Genomic DNA, 13,230 nt, shown 5'->3' with positions numbered 1-13,230 from the left:
GATGGGAGCAGTGGTGCCCCAGAGAGCTGTGCAGTCTTTCAGAACGACCATGACAGGCTGAAGGGATTGGAAGAGAAGAAACATCTGAAATTCAACAGAGGCAAGTTCAGGGTCCTGCACCTGGGGAGGAACAACCACAGGCACCAGCACAGGCTGGGGGTGACCTGCTTGGAAGCAGCTCTGAAGAGAAGGACCTGGGGGTCCTGGTGGACAACAAGCTGCCCATGAGCCAGCAGTGTGTCCTGGGGCCAAAAGGCCAGTGGGATCCTGGGGTGCATTAAGGAGAGTATTGCCTGCAGGTTGAGGGAGGTGATCCTGACCCTCTACTCAGCCTTGGTGAGGAACATCTGCAGTGCTGTGTACAGTTCTGGGCTCCTCAGGACAAGATAGTCGAGGAGCTACTTGCAGAGAGTCCAACACAGGGCCAGGAAGATGATCCGAGGACTGAAAGATCTCTATGAAGAAAATATGAGGTAGCTGGGCTGGTTCAGTCTGGAGGAGAGAAAACTGAGAGGGCACCTTATCAGTGCCCCTGAGGGTAATGTTCCTGAGTGCCAATGCATCTGAGTATCTGAAGGGAGGGCGTCAAGAGAAAGGGGCGGGGCTGTCTCCAGTGGTCTCCAGCAACAGGACAAGGAGCAATGGCACAAGCAAAACAAAAAAGTTCCATTTGAATGTGAGGAAAAAACTTCTTTATTTTGGGGGTGGGAGAGCAGTGTGAAACAGGCTGCCTGGAGAGATTTTAGAGTCTTCTCTGGATGTATTCAGACCCCATCTTGATGTAATCCTGTGCAATATGACCTGCCTGAAGGGAAGCTGGACTAAATGACGCTACTGGTGGTCCTTTTAAACCCCACCTATTCTGTGATTTTGTGGTTCTGCTTTAAAAAGGCAAAGGGGCAAGGGGGCAGCAGTATGACAATTCACGTAATGCAGTGAGGAGAGTGCAAACAAGTGGCATGCACAGATGCATGCCTGTGGCATCAGTAAATCAGGTATAGGTGCAGCCACCAGGAGGGCCAGATGGGCCAACACCTAACCTCCATTTAATCACCCACTAGCAGTGAGAGAGAGGACAGCAGTGGATTTTGTGTATTTCATGTGACGAGTATGATCAGTTTTTTTGCTGGAAAGCAAAACAGAGGGCCAAACAACCTCTTCTGTCTCACTCTCTGATTCTGTTTGACAGCCTGATCTGAGCCATGTGTCCCACTCATGCATGGATGTCTTCCCTGACTTGCTGGAATCAGAGTCATGAAGGAGTATTCCAGGCAGGGCTGCTAGCAAGCAGCACATTTTACCTGAATGCTGGCTGCTTGCAGGGGCATTGTTCATATTCATGCAGGGGTGAGACTCTGAGGTTCAGAAATGAGAGTAATTTAGCAGTATAAGAGTTTTGGAAGGACACGTGAAGATCCTCCTCTTCTGCTGTCTGTGGGAGGGAGGGTAAGCAAAAGAGAGCTTATTTTAAACATGAACTAAGTGATTTTTAGTGACTTCTTTGAAGAAAGGAAAGACAAATTTTTTAGTCTTCCTGAGTAATTTAAAGTGACAGAATCTGGTGAGAGACAGCAACATTTTATTAGGCATAAAATCCTGAAAAATATCTCACAGTTGTAACCCTGAGACAGAAATAGAGGTGCAAAAATTTTGTAATGTTTTGAGTGGCTTGGTAATATCAGCATACTCATTCCTCTCTCTTCAAAAATATGTCAGCCATCAGTGAAAGGTGTGTAGCGGGTGAGAAGACTGGTTTGATCAGGAATGGAGAAGCTTTTTCTGAAGTTCCTCCTACAGCAAAATCTCCTTTACATTACAGCCTGGAAGAAGATAGGGAAGGAAGGGAGATCTCTTGCCCATTCCTGTTGTTACACCCAAATCAGAAGTAATTTTCCAAACAATTTGTGTATTTACTGAAAACAATACCTGAATCTGATGCTGTCCATGATGAAACAACATGATGTTTTACAAAAGGGAAAAAATGAAGCACAGGGCCATACAATATTAGAAGTATTTCAATATGGCAAAGAGAAAGAATACCAGGAAATAAGTAATGATAGAGATTACAAAAAGGAGAGCATAAAAATATTTTCAACACGGTGAAGTTTTAGAAAGATTCAGTCCAAACAACGTGCAAACCAGCTGTATCTGCCACAGCATGAGAAACATTGAAAGGCAACTCTATTGTTGCTTCCAACAAGGGCAACAACTTTTCCAGCATGGTGCAGGGAAAGAAGTAGGTAGGTCAGTGTTTTCAGGGTAGAGATTAAAGTGCTTCGCAGCTGTGTCTCTGGTTGGTAAATAGCAGCAACACAGCCAGGCAGACTGTCAAGCATGAACTGTGAGCTGTTGTTCATGGCAGTGGTACCAGCTGCTCTGTGCGCACATGTAGTTTGTCAAGAATATGAATTAGGATCTCAGAGGCAGTAGCTTGCAGCTGGCACCATGAGGACCTTAAAGTGAGTTCTTGTCATGTAAAAAACCACTATCCAGCCTCTCTTCCATCCGTGGGTACAGAATTCAGCCTCTCTGCTCATAGGTCCCTGCTGAGTTTTACTCCCATGATGTTTATAAGGTATGGGAAGCAAGTCACTCTTCCTGACTCAGTAGAGGTACACCTGAATGGAATACTTTTTTGGACACATTTTGTGTAGCCAGACCAAGTACACATTTTGTGTAGCAAGACTAAGAGTTTCCATAAACACACATGCACAGTCCATTTATGTTGTAGGTTGCAGGTTTTATGTAGACTGTGCAGAAAAGCAGTGATTACATGAGAGATATTCGATGTCGGCTGAATAATGATCACAGATTGCATCTGTGTGCCTTCCATCTCCTTTATCTCCTTCAACCTACCTGTGTTCAAAAGACCAGCACCCTTTTAAGATGCCTGTGTCTCTTCATGGAAAATTGGAAGCATTTTGCCCACCCCATGCAATGAAGAGGTATTGATGTTATCTCAGGTACAGAAATATTATGCAGGTGTGTTAATACAGCCTCTATTTGATGACAACTAGCTTAACTAAAAGGTAAGATAGATCAACCAGTGTGAAGTGGCAAACTAAGGTGTCCTCTGTACTTCTGTTGTCTCAAGTTTCTCCATAAGCTGCTGCATCATGCTGCCTAAGTTCACCCTTGCTTGAGTTTGATGGGAACTGGGTCAGGCTAGTACTGCCAGTCTGAATAATTTTATTGCAAACTGTGAAGTCTGGGGGTGTTTTCACAGCTTCCTCAGGAAGAATTGGATGGAAAGGTGCCCACAAATATGCCCTCATTCAAAATTGGTCACCCTCTGAAGCTGACTGTAAGACAGAGCCAAATCAAATAGCTGCTATTCTTGACTTACATCCTGAAGTGTATCATCCATTTTCAGCTGTGTTGAAGAGATGCCCAAAGGCAAAAAGACAGCTGCTCCAAGCTTGGGGAGGGTGAGATGCTCATGTGGGGAGCCTAGCATGGAGTAGTACTGGAGGGGAGAGGCATGACAGAAAGAGAAGAGTTGAGCTTGGAAGAAGGGCTAAGTGTAGCATGGCAGGTTATTGGGTCCTTGCCCAGAAAAGGGGGACAGAAATGTGGCATTACCACCCTCATTACCTGCAGGGGAGAGCAGGCAAGGCAGGAAGTCTCAAGGACATAGGAGGGATACTGGTTCTCACAGAGGTGGGAGGAGAACGGTAAAGAGGAACAAAATGTCTTTCATTCTGTTTGGGAAATCATAATTAAAAGATTTGAAGCAATCAAGTTCAGATATATAGAAATTATGTTCTTTGAAAGTATAGGAATAAAAGATCAAAATTACCCACAGACTGTAATTATAACTACTGCCCTCTGATCAGATTAAAGCGTTTCCAACAGGTGTAAATGTGGCAGCTAATGCAAAAATATTGTTTAATCTTACATGTAAAGAGCTGTGCAGTTCACACAAGATTTAACAAAAAAAATTACTTGGAAACTGGATACATGAAGACAAATATTTCTTATGGTAGCTATGGCCATTCATTTTCACTCTGTTTTCTTTGTGCTGGAGGGAAATTTGAAACTGGGGTGAAAATGGGGAGGAAGTGGGAACTGTAAAAAAGAAAGGGTGCTTGTTACAATGGCTTGGGAGGGTACATGGAAGGGAAGCAAATTCTATAACCAAACATCCAGGCTGAATCATGGCTACCCGCATATCACTTATGTCTGACTTTGGAACTGAATGTATTACACATGCTTTGGCAGAGGCATAAGGAGGCATAGCCGGTTTATTTTAGGCTAGGCTGAGGACTGTGATTTGTGTTTTCTCTTCTCTCGCTTTCAATCCCACAGTGATTGTAAGGGTTTCATGGACAGATATTTCCATGTCATAGAGGAATCTGAATAGCTGGCAGTACTGAGGATGCCAAAAGATGACCTTGCTGAAGGCAGAGTTTCTAAAGTCTTGAAGAGGTCATACATGGGTCCCCGGCTCCCCTCCTTGAGAATCAGACATCACCCTGTGCCTGGACTATAATACTTTTCGTGCTCCTGCCTGTGTTTCCCCCTGCGCTCTGGAGAGGATTGGCAGATCTCCACCTGGGAACTGGCAGTTCTCCACAGCTGCCGAAAGGAGCAGACCTGCTGATTTCTACTGTGTGGACCTGAGTAAAAGGATCCCTGCAGGGTACATGGAAAGCAGATGAGGTAGCATTCATTGGGGCACTTGTGCAATCCAGACTCCTCACAGCATCCCAGCTCTTCTCTGATCGACAGCTACATTAGAAAAATGAAATTTGAACACAGCTTTGCAGGCAGCGCAGAACGTGGGTCATGTGAATTTTCCACCTGAGTGTCTTCCATTATCTGTGTTCAGTCAGGGTAAAAGAGAAAGCAAAACTCTGACATTGCCAGTGTTATGCAGATTGTGTTTTCATAGATTTTACTTTTGAGAGTGGAGTGACTTGCCAAACCTCTGATGTGACATGTGATTTGGAGATAAATTTCCATATGCTGTTTAAACCTTGTCACTATCACAGTTCACTTGTCATTTATAAAAAGAATACTCATACCTTAAGTGGAAATACCAACATGAAGAGGTACTACCTTGTAGATACTGTCATCCTGCAGATCTCTTGTTCCAATCCACTTCAACTTTGTAGCAGTGTTAGATGTAATGCCAGGATGCAACCGCTAACCAGAAGTCTGTCAATAGGGATTTATGAAGTTCCCTGTATTTCTGATTTTTTTTTACAATAAAAGAAAGCAGCTTTAGCTAGGTAATTAATTGCTCAGTATCTTTGTGTCTCAGCAGCCACATTCTAATTCTTAACATTCTCATTTCACCTTTCCCATATGTTCTGTAAATATTTATTATACCTTGATTTACTTGATCTTTGTTTTGCATTAACATTGCTTTGGATATTACAAGGTCTCTGTCTCTGAATTTGGTTTTCATAGCAGAACACTTTTAACCTTTTCTTGAGTGAGCTTCTTTGTAACTCTAGAAGTGTCCCAGAGAAGGAGGGACAGTTGCTCGATCTTAAGTGGAAGAGACAGTTTTTGACAGGAACAGCCTGAAAATCCTGTCAAGTATTTTTTAGATCCTTGCTTTTATGACTACAATGTTAGCGTTCCCAGAATTTGTACCCATTCAAATATTGAATTTTGAATTTTCTATTTTGCTTTTATGACAGTTGATGTGAGACAAGTATGCCTTCTGGTCTATTAAAAGGAATGAAGAAAAATCAATATTGCAGCATTCAATTGCAATTGAATACTTAAAGCTACTTTTGTTATTTTTCCTTTGCTTTTTAATCTGGATGCACAGAAAATATTTTTATCCAAAGGATAAAATATAGCTACACCCTGAAAGACTGTATTTCTGATATGCAATTTATTGTTCCTCTTGCTTTTGTTTCCTCTGTTAGCAATTTTTTTTGCACCAATATTGTCTCATTTCTGTCTCATAACAACTTATCAGAATGAGAACTCTCTAGTGAAAACAGCACTATGCTGGGATGAGGGCCAAACAGGAGAAAGAATGTGTATCACTATTTAGCTTTCGGGCTCCTGGGCATCACTGTAGTACAAAAAAAAATTGCAACCTAACATAGTCTAGTGGAGACACTAGATATCTTTCTGCCCTAAGTCCCTAAATCCCATTGAAAATGGGCTAGATCTGTTTTTCTGGCAGTCATGGAACAATTAAGAAGCAGTATCAATGTTAGGACCTTTCATTTTGCTAGTTTAAGGTGCCAAAGACAATTCAAGCTCCTCAGTTATTTCCTGCCTTGAATTTATAGTCAGGTAATTATTAGCAGTGAGTTTTATTTATTTAGATTGCCTGAGCAGAAAGAAGCTTTGTTCACAGGATTGTTGTGGGGAGGTGAAACAGCCACCTGAATACCCTCAGTTAATTCTGCTTGAATGCAAAAAGTCTTTGCCCCTGAAGAAGCGTGTGCACCATTCAGGAGAGAAAGTCTCACCACAAAACTCTATGGCAGGAATGGGCAGTGGAACACTTTGTGAAATTGCGGCTCTTAAATAGCTACCAAAGGAAGGAGAAGTCACACTAACCACACCACAACTAGGCATAATCCACTGTCCTGAAAACAAAGGAATAAATGGAGAAACTGGGGCAAGGGGTATTCCTGGAAGGATGCTTGCTGGAATTGACCTTAACAGACCAAGGTCAAGTAAAGGTTTTAGGACAGGAGTTATTGATTAAACTTTCCAGTATTTAACCAGCCTCTGTGTACTATGCCTGTGTGGGTACAAGATTTCATTTCTATTAGGTTACAGACCCCTCACCATACTGCCAGACTTTCCCAGTCGCATTTTGTCTTGTCCTGACTGTCAGTTCCCTTTTATGGGCATCAACACCATTTCCAATCCTTTTGCACATGGATATGCTGGCTAAAACCTGCTGCCATTGTACCCACTGGATGGGCTGTGACATCCTGAGGACATGGCGACATGTCTTTGTGTATTTGGTGAGTCACAGTGGAGAGCCATGTCAGTGCAGCACAGGCTTTGTCTGGCACAGTGCCTCACTGCTTAGTGGGATATCTCTATCTGTGTTACCAGATGGAAATGGGAGATAAGAATGGCTGTAGAGGGCAAAATGAGGTGAAACAGTAACCAGCAATCCTGAACAGTGGTTGCTGACATAAATAAAAGGTGCCCATCAGGATTTTTCCTGTGAAATACATGTGGGCCAAAGATGGTAGTGACCCTAGGGATGAAAGAAAACAGACTGAGCAAAAGTAATTGCAGAAGGTCACTGTGAAAGTCCTCAGAAGAAAAGGGAGAAATGCATGAAATCTTTGGGTCACACATGTAGATTGTGTGAAAATTTTCAGCAGATTTTAACAGGGTCGATATTTTTTATGTTGCCATGATGGTATTTCTTTGGAGGCCATGTCACAGAAAGTAAGGCAGTTGTGGGGGAGTCACGTTGGAAGACTCTGTACGAGACAAAAAGCAAAGGAAGGATAAAATCACTGGGTTTCTCTGTGAAGAAAGCTTAGGAAGCCGAAGGGACTGGGGAAGTCATATGTGTGCCTTGGCAGTACCACATGGATGTGTCCTCCCTCTGCAAAGACCCTTATCACCACAGGGCTGCCACATCAGCATGTGAGTGATGGTCAGTCTCTTGAGGTGCATTGCCTTCACTAGTCCTGGTAGCCTGGGAGTCTGGATGGGCTGTGTTTGGAGATAACAAGCATGTCTGCCCAAGCTGCGTGTGTCTGCCTCCCATTTTTCTCCCTCTACAGAATGCAAGCCCACTATTTGCACCCTAGATGTTTCTCAGGGGCCTGGTGCCGGGCTGCTGAGCTCTTGGGAGCTTCATCCCATGTTTTCTGGCTCTGACCTTTATCGTATCATGAATCTGAGACATCATCATATATGTCCTCTTTATTTTGTAACAATAAGTACGACAAAAGAAAAATCAAGCAGAGAAAATCTCCCAGTAAGTCATTAGTTTGCAATCATTAGGTTTTTTTCTCCCATGCAATGATTGTTTCCATGGAGACTGGAGCAAACCAGTGGCTACAAGTGTGCATTCTGCTGGTCCCTGTTTCCACAGAAACATGTAGGGTGGATTGCCAGAAATTAAGTTACTGTTGTCCAGACAAACAGAATGGCAAGATCCACGAGTAACAAGTTTCCTTCCAATTTTGTGCTCAGATGGTCAGTCGCAGAGAGTCTGGGCATGGCAGAGCATCTCACAGCAATCCTTGTAACAGGTGCAGTGTGCTAATCCCAAAGAGTTTTGCTGGCTATGGGGAGGGATTACTAAACTGAAGACACCATAGAACACTGCAATCTAGAAAAAAGCAGGGGTGTAATGTGGTCAGTAATTGCTGCTGATTGCTCTGCCACTAGAGACTGCCCTCTCACTGCATTTGGGTGCCACCCTCGGAAGGCTGTGGGAGCATGAAGAGCTGCCTTGTACGCATGCGTAACACACATGCTCTAATGAAGGGCATCCAGCATAGTCACAGTATAAAGATTTCCCAGAAACAAACACTTGTTCCTTTGAGAATCTGGGGACAGTTACTCCATTGTTTTCACTGCTGAAGCTTTTGGATGACCAAACAAATAATCTGCTTAGGTGACTTGTGCTTGATGTTGCAAGAAGTCCTCCCTTTTTGTTGGTGTAACTGCTGAGGTTGTCTTGCTGGCTGGTACAAAACCAATATGCATTTCGGAAGCAGTTGGCTAATGTGAGCTTCAAGTTGGATAGGGAATATACTATAGTGTACAACATTGTCAAAAACTGAGTTTATTTAGATGCCAGGTTTGACTTAGTTTCTTATCAAGCCTTATATGAACTGCTTTACATGCAACAGATAGAAGACAAGTTGATCCCTTGTGTGGCTATAAATGCACAACATTTTCTATTCTTTTGTTTGTACGATTTCTGTCACTGAAAACTGTTGATTCTGTCTAGAAGATACACATTTTTATTGCAGTTTTTCTACTCTTCACACAAACTCTAAGAATATTGTTCCTGGCACAGCAGGCCACTAGAGAAGGGCTTAGAAAATCATGCTCAGTCTAGATAACAATGGCTTCAGTTGGGGCATTAGATCAATTTAATGTTGATTCAATTGAATTTCTTTAGGAATAAAAAAAGGAAATTATTTTGAGATTGGAGATATGGTTTTAATGTGCTGAATTGTCATTAATAGCCAGATTAAGGGCCATTGTGAGATTAAAAGGTATCTCACAAGTCTGACCCTTACCTTCAAAAGGGTGTTTGCAATAATTGTTGGGTCAGGTATTTTTCACTTCATTCCAGAGAAAGACAAATATGAAGGCCAGAAGAGACATCCAGCCCAAACTGCTGCAATAGAGATTATATGCTTTCATCTATTACTGCTATATATAGAACCATAACCTTGTGGAATAAGCTTCCCTGCCAAGAAAATATTCTTTCAGAATTTGACCAGAAAAAAAACGAATCCACTGCTTTCAGAAATGGCTTGTCCTAATGGTTAATCATCCTTGCTGTAACAAATTGTTCCTTGTTTCTAATTTGTCTGGCATTAACTTCCAGACAGTGAGTTTATGCATGGCTTTTTTATCCATTTTAAAAATCCCTTTAATATTTGTGATTTTCTCTCAGTGAATCCGCCTGTAGTCTGTAATCAAGTCACCCTTCTATCTTCTGATTTTTTTTTAAAATTTTTTTTAGTGATAAGATAAGCAGCTCAGGCTCCTTGAATCACTTATACAATAAGACTGTCCTAAAACCAGAATTTCTTTTCTCATGAAAGTCTCTTCAGTTTTCTTTAACATCTCTTTGCAAGTATAAGGAAATCTATTTTTAACATCCCTTTAAAAGCATAGACAAGTGAACAATTTATGGAATTCTGACACTGAACTCATCAGTTCTGTTTAGAAAGCAGGAAAGACCTCAGTGCTAAATCCTATTCCCTCATTCATACACATGGAAACCCATTTACTTGCTAAATATCATGTTACACTAAGAGCCTATGTGTAATTTTATCTGTTGTTAGTCCTGAATAAATTTTTTGCCTCCTTTTAGCATACAGTTTGCTTATGTGGCTTAGGTCTTAAAGCTGGCTGGGGGTACCTGTTTAAATCAGACAATAGCTTATACCTCTTCACTCAAAGATCTAAATTTTTTCGCCAAAGCCTCACTCATTTGTCCAATTTTATGAGTAATTATGAGTGTCTAGACATGGGGCTTTCTCACAGAGCTGCTCTTTGGACTCCGTGTGGTACTGGGTCTGAGTGACCAGGCGCTGCTTGTCATAATCTGGTTTCAAAGACTCAGTCTTCCTAGAGACCTGGCAAAGAAATTAAAATGTGCATAATACATGTGCTCTGTACTAAGGAGTTGTACAGCTGCAGTGCAGGGAACTGGAAATACTCTTCACATTGGAGTGGTTACCTTCCCTGCAACCATTACTCATTTATTTGCCTTCCCATGTGTTATGCTGTGGAGCCTTTCATCTTCTGCAAAGAACATTAATTTCTTTAAAAGATATTCATTTTAAGTGGGTGTATTCTATTTTTGACACATCCATTTCATATCATTAGAATATCACCCTGCAGTGCTGGGGTGTATTTATTTATTTATTTTTAATTTTCAATTTCTCTTGTATCTGCACCTGGCTGATTTTTCCTCCATGTGAGTCAGGAAGGGAGCTGATTTCTCAAGTCATCTGTATCTTCCATGTGTCAGTTGTCAGCTGTAAACCAACATGGGTGGAACAAAACAATCAGCTACAAATTGCTTTGGGCTCTGCTGACAAGAGAGGCATAGGCTTCTCCCACAGCCCTGGGATGCTGGAAAGCTGAGTGGGACAGCTAACTGTCCCACTAAATACACTGACCTCTAGCTGCTGCAGCCATGACCAAAGCCATGCCTGAGGCCTGGAACTGAATTTGGCTGCCTCATGCTAGGCTTTGCTTAACCACCTGACTGTCAAGAGATGAACGAGGGAGCCCAATAGGGCAGGCAACCTCTACCACAACACAGAGAGGTGTCCCAGTGCCCTTGACCCTAGTGGGAATGGGATAGAGCACACAGCTTTCCACAGCAGAAAGTGGACTGCTCAGGGCTGTAAGGCTGCTCTGTATCTTAGAGGTCTCTACCAAGCTAAATGTTTCCATGACTCCCACATCACTCTGTGTCTGCTGTGCTCCTGCACAGTTGTAAGGGCAAGTATGGAGAGGCTCAATTTTCCAGTAAACTTCTCCATAAGGAAAATAACCCTTTTCATCCTGGATCTATAGAATGAACTGAAAAATACCTGACCTGCTGGTTACTGCAGATAGAAACCTGAGAGCAAGGATCAAACTTGTAATATTATTCATTTTGTTATTGCCTTTGCAGGGTGGGCTTTTGTTATTCTTCTGGTAGCTGCCTGAACAAGATTCTGGACTAATCAGCGCTGGCTCCGCTTGCTTGCAACTGTTCTTCTGTTCATAGAAATACTGATGATATGGTGAGCAGAAAAGAAATGCATTAGAGTAAAAAAAGGGTACTCTTTGGACCAGAATTTAGAATCTGAATGCGAGAAAAGAACAGCTGGAGACATTTGTTAATTTTTGTGATGTAAAGTACTTGAAGTATTTACACAGTAAAAGCATAGTAAGAAACCAAATGACTCTTTCAGCTCCAACAGTTGGAAAAGTAATATAAAAAAAAAGGTTAAACAGCTTATAAATCCATGACCAGTTTTTGCTGAATGAGTTCCTAAGTGCACTCTGGTGCTTTTCTTTCCCTGTCAGGTTGTTTCATGGTAGCAGGATGATACAAGCAGCAGGCTGTCTGCAGCCAGCTTGGCCTGCACAGGGAGCAGGACTGAGGGATTCCCAGCCAGGAGAGGACAGTCGCTCTGTTGGATCTCAACAAACTCCCAATAAATCTTCGCTAATTTGGAAGGAGCATATCTGGAAGAGGAAAACTGAGGCAACAAGTGAACAGCAATGCAAACAGCCCTTAATTTAATTCCTGTTCATAGGATGGCTGATTTGTTTCAGAGTTGGAGAGAAACAAAACACAGTGAATCTGACCTGGGCATGTTTGTCACCCAGGGCCTTCACTTCAGTTCTTTCCAGGTTATGCCCCCTTTAAATAAAGGCTGTGCTTTTGAGTGCAGAACTGACTTCACGGCTACATAACTAAGAGTGCATACAGCTCTGTGCTGCTGCCAGGAGGGAAGAAAAAGACCAACTCCTGAATGTAGAATCCTAGAAGACAAGGGGGCTTTTGTATGCGTCTCAAACACTGATAGCTGTGGAGCCAGCCATGGATTGTTGGTGATAACAGCCAAGAACTGTTGGTAATAACACACTGAGAAAGAAGAGGATGTGGCTGGAGAAGAGGCCATAAGGAGGTAGGGCAGCACATTTCTGGGACAAACGTCCTTGTTCTGGCTCCTGGAGATGAGCAGAACACAGCACAAGGGCAGGGATGAGTCTGAGAAGTGGGCATGGACCACCCAAGACCCCTGAAGCCCTCCAACCCTTTTCCAGAAAAGTCTAGAGGAATGGACTCTGCATGATAACAAATCTGCATAAAAAGTGAAAAGGGTGCAGAAATAATATAATATAAGCCCTCCAACCCTTTTCCAGAAAAGTCTAGAGGAATGGACTCTGCATGATAACAAATCTGCATAAAAAGTGAAAAGGGTGCAGAAATAATAATCCTACTAAGCCCAGGCGTATAGGCACCCCCAGGACACTCCAGCTGCTTTGCCACTGGAGCCAGGAATGGTGACTTCTCTTCCTCTTTACCTTTTAATCTCTCTCATCTTTAATTCATCTCTCTTTCTCTCTTTCCTTTCACTCTACTCCTTTATCCAAAACCCATTCCCACATGTTCATACAGGATATCAGGGACCAACTTATACAAATTTCCATGCCAAGAGTGTAATTTACTAATAGAACTCTGAAAGCTTTTGTGGACCCCGTGACTTTTGGCATTACTTTTGACCACGAGCATTTATGAATCTTGTGTGTTCCTTTCCCTTTAAGGGTGGGATGTCACAATGGCATAAACATAAAGCACCCATGAAACTGAGTGTAAATGCCAGCACAAGATCCAACTTCCCTGTATCAGGCATACAGCCCCAGTCCAGTCAACAAGTGTTGCTTCACCAAGTTTCATCTCTGCCCTGGTAATAAGAACATGGCATGGTAGATATTTTACACATCTGCTCGTGGGTTGAGCATTATAATCTGAACAGAAAATCTGCATTCAGATCTCACTGCTCTGAGAGCTGTCAG

Source organism: Motacilla alba, chromosome Z (assembly GCF_015832195.1).
Source record: "Motacilla alba alba isolate MOTALB_02 chromosome Z, Motacilla_alba_V1.0_pri, whole genome shotgun sequence".
NCBI lineage: Eukaryota > Metazoa > Chordata > Aves > Passeriformes > Motacillidae > Motacilla > Motacilla alba.
The sequence above is the reverse complement of the archived record's forward strand: the minus strand, read 5'-3'. Positions refer to the sequence as shown.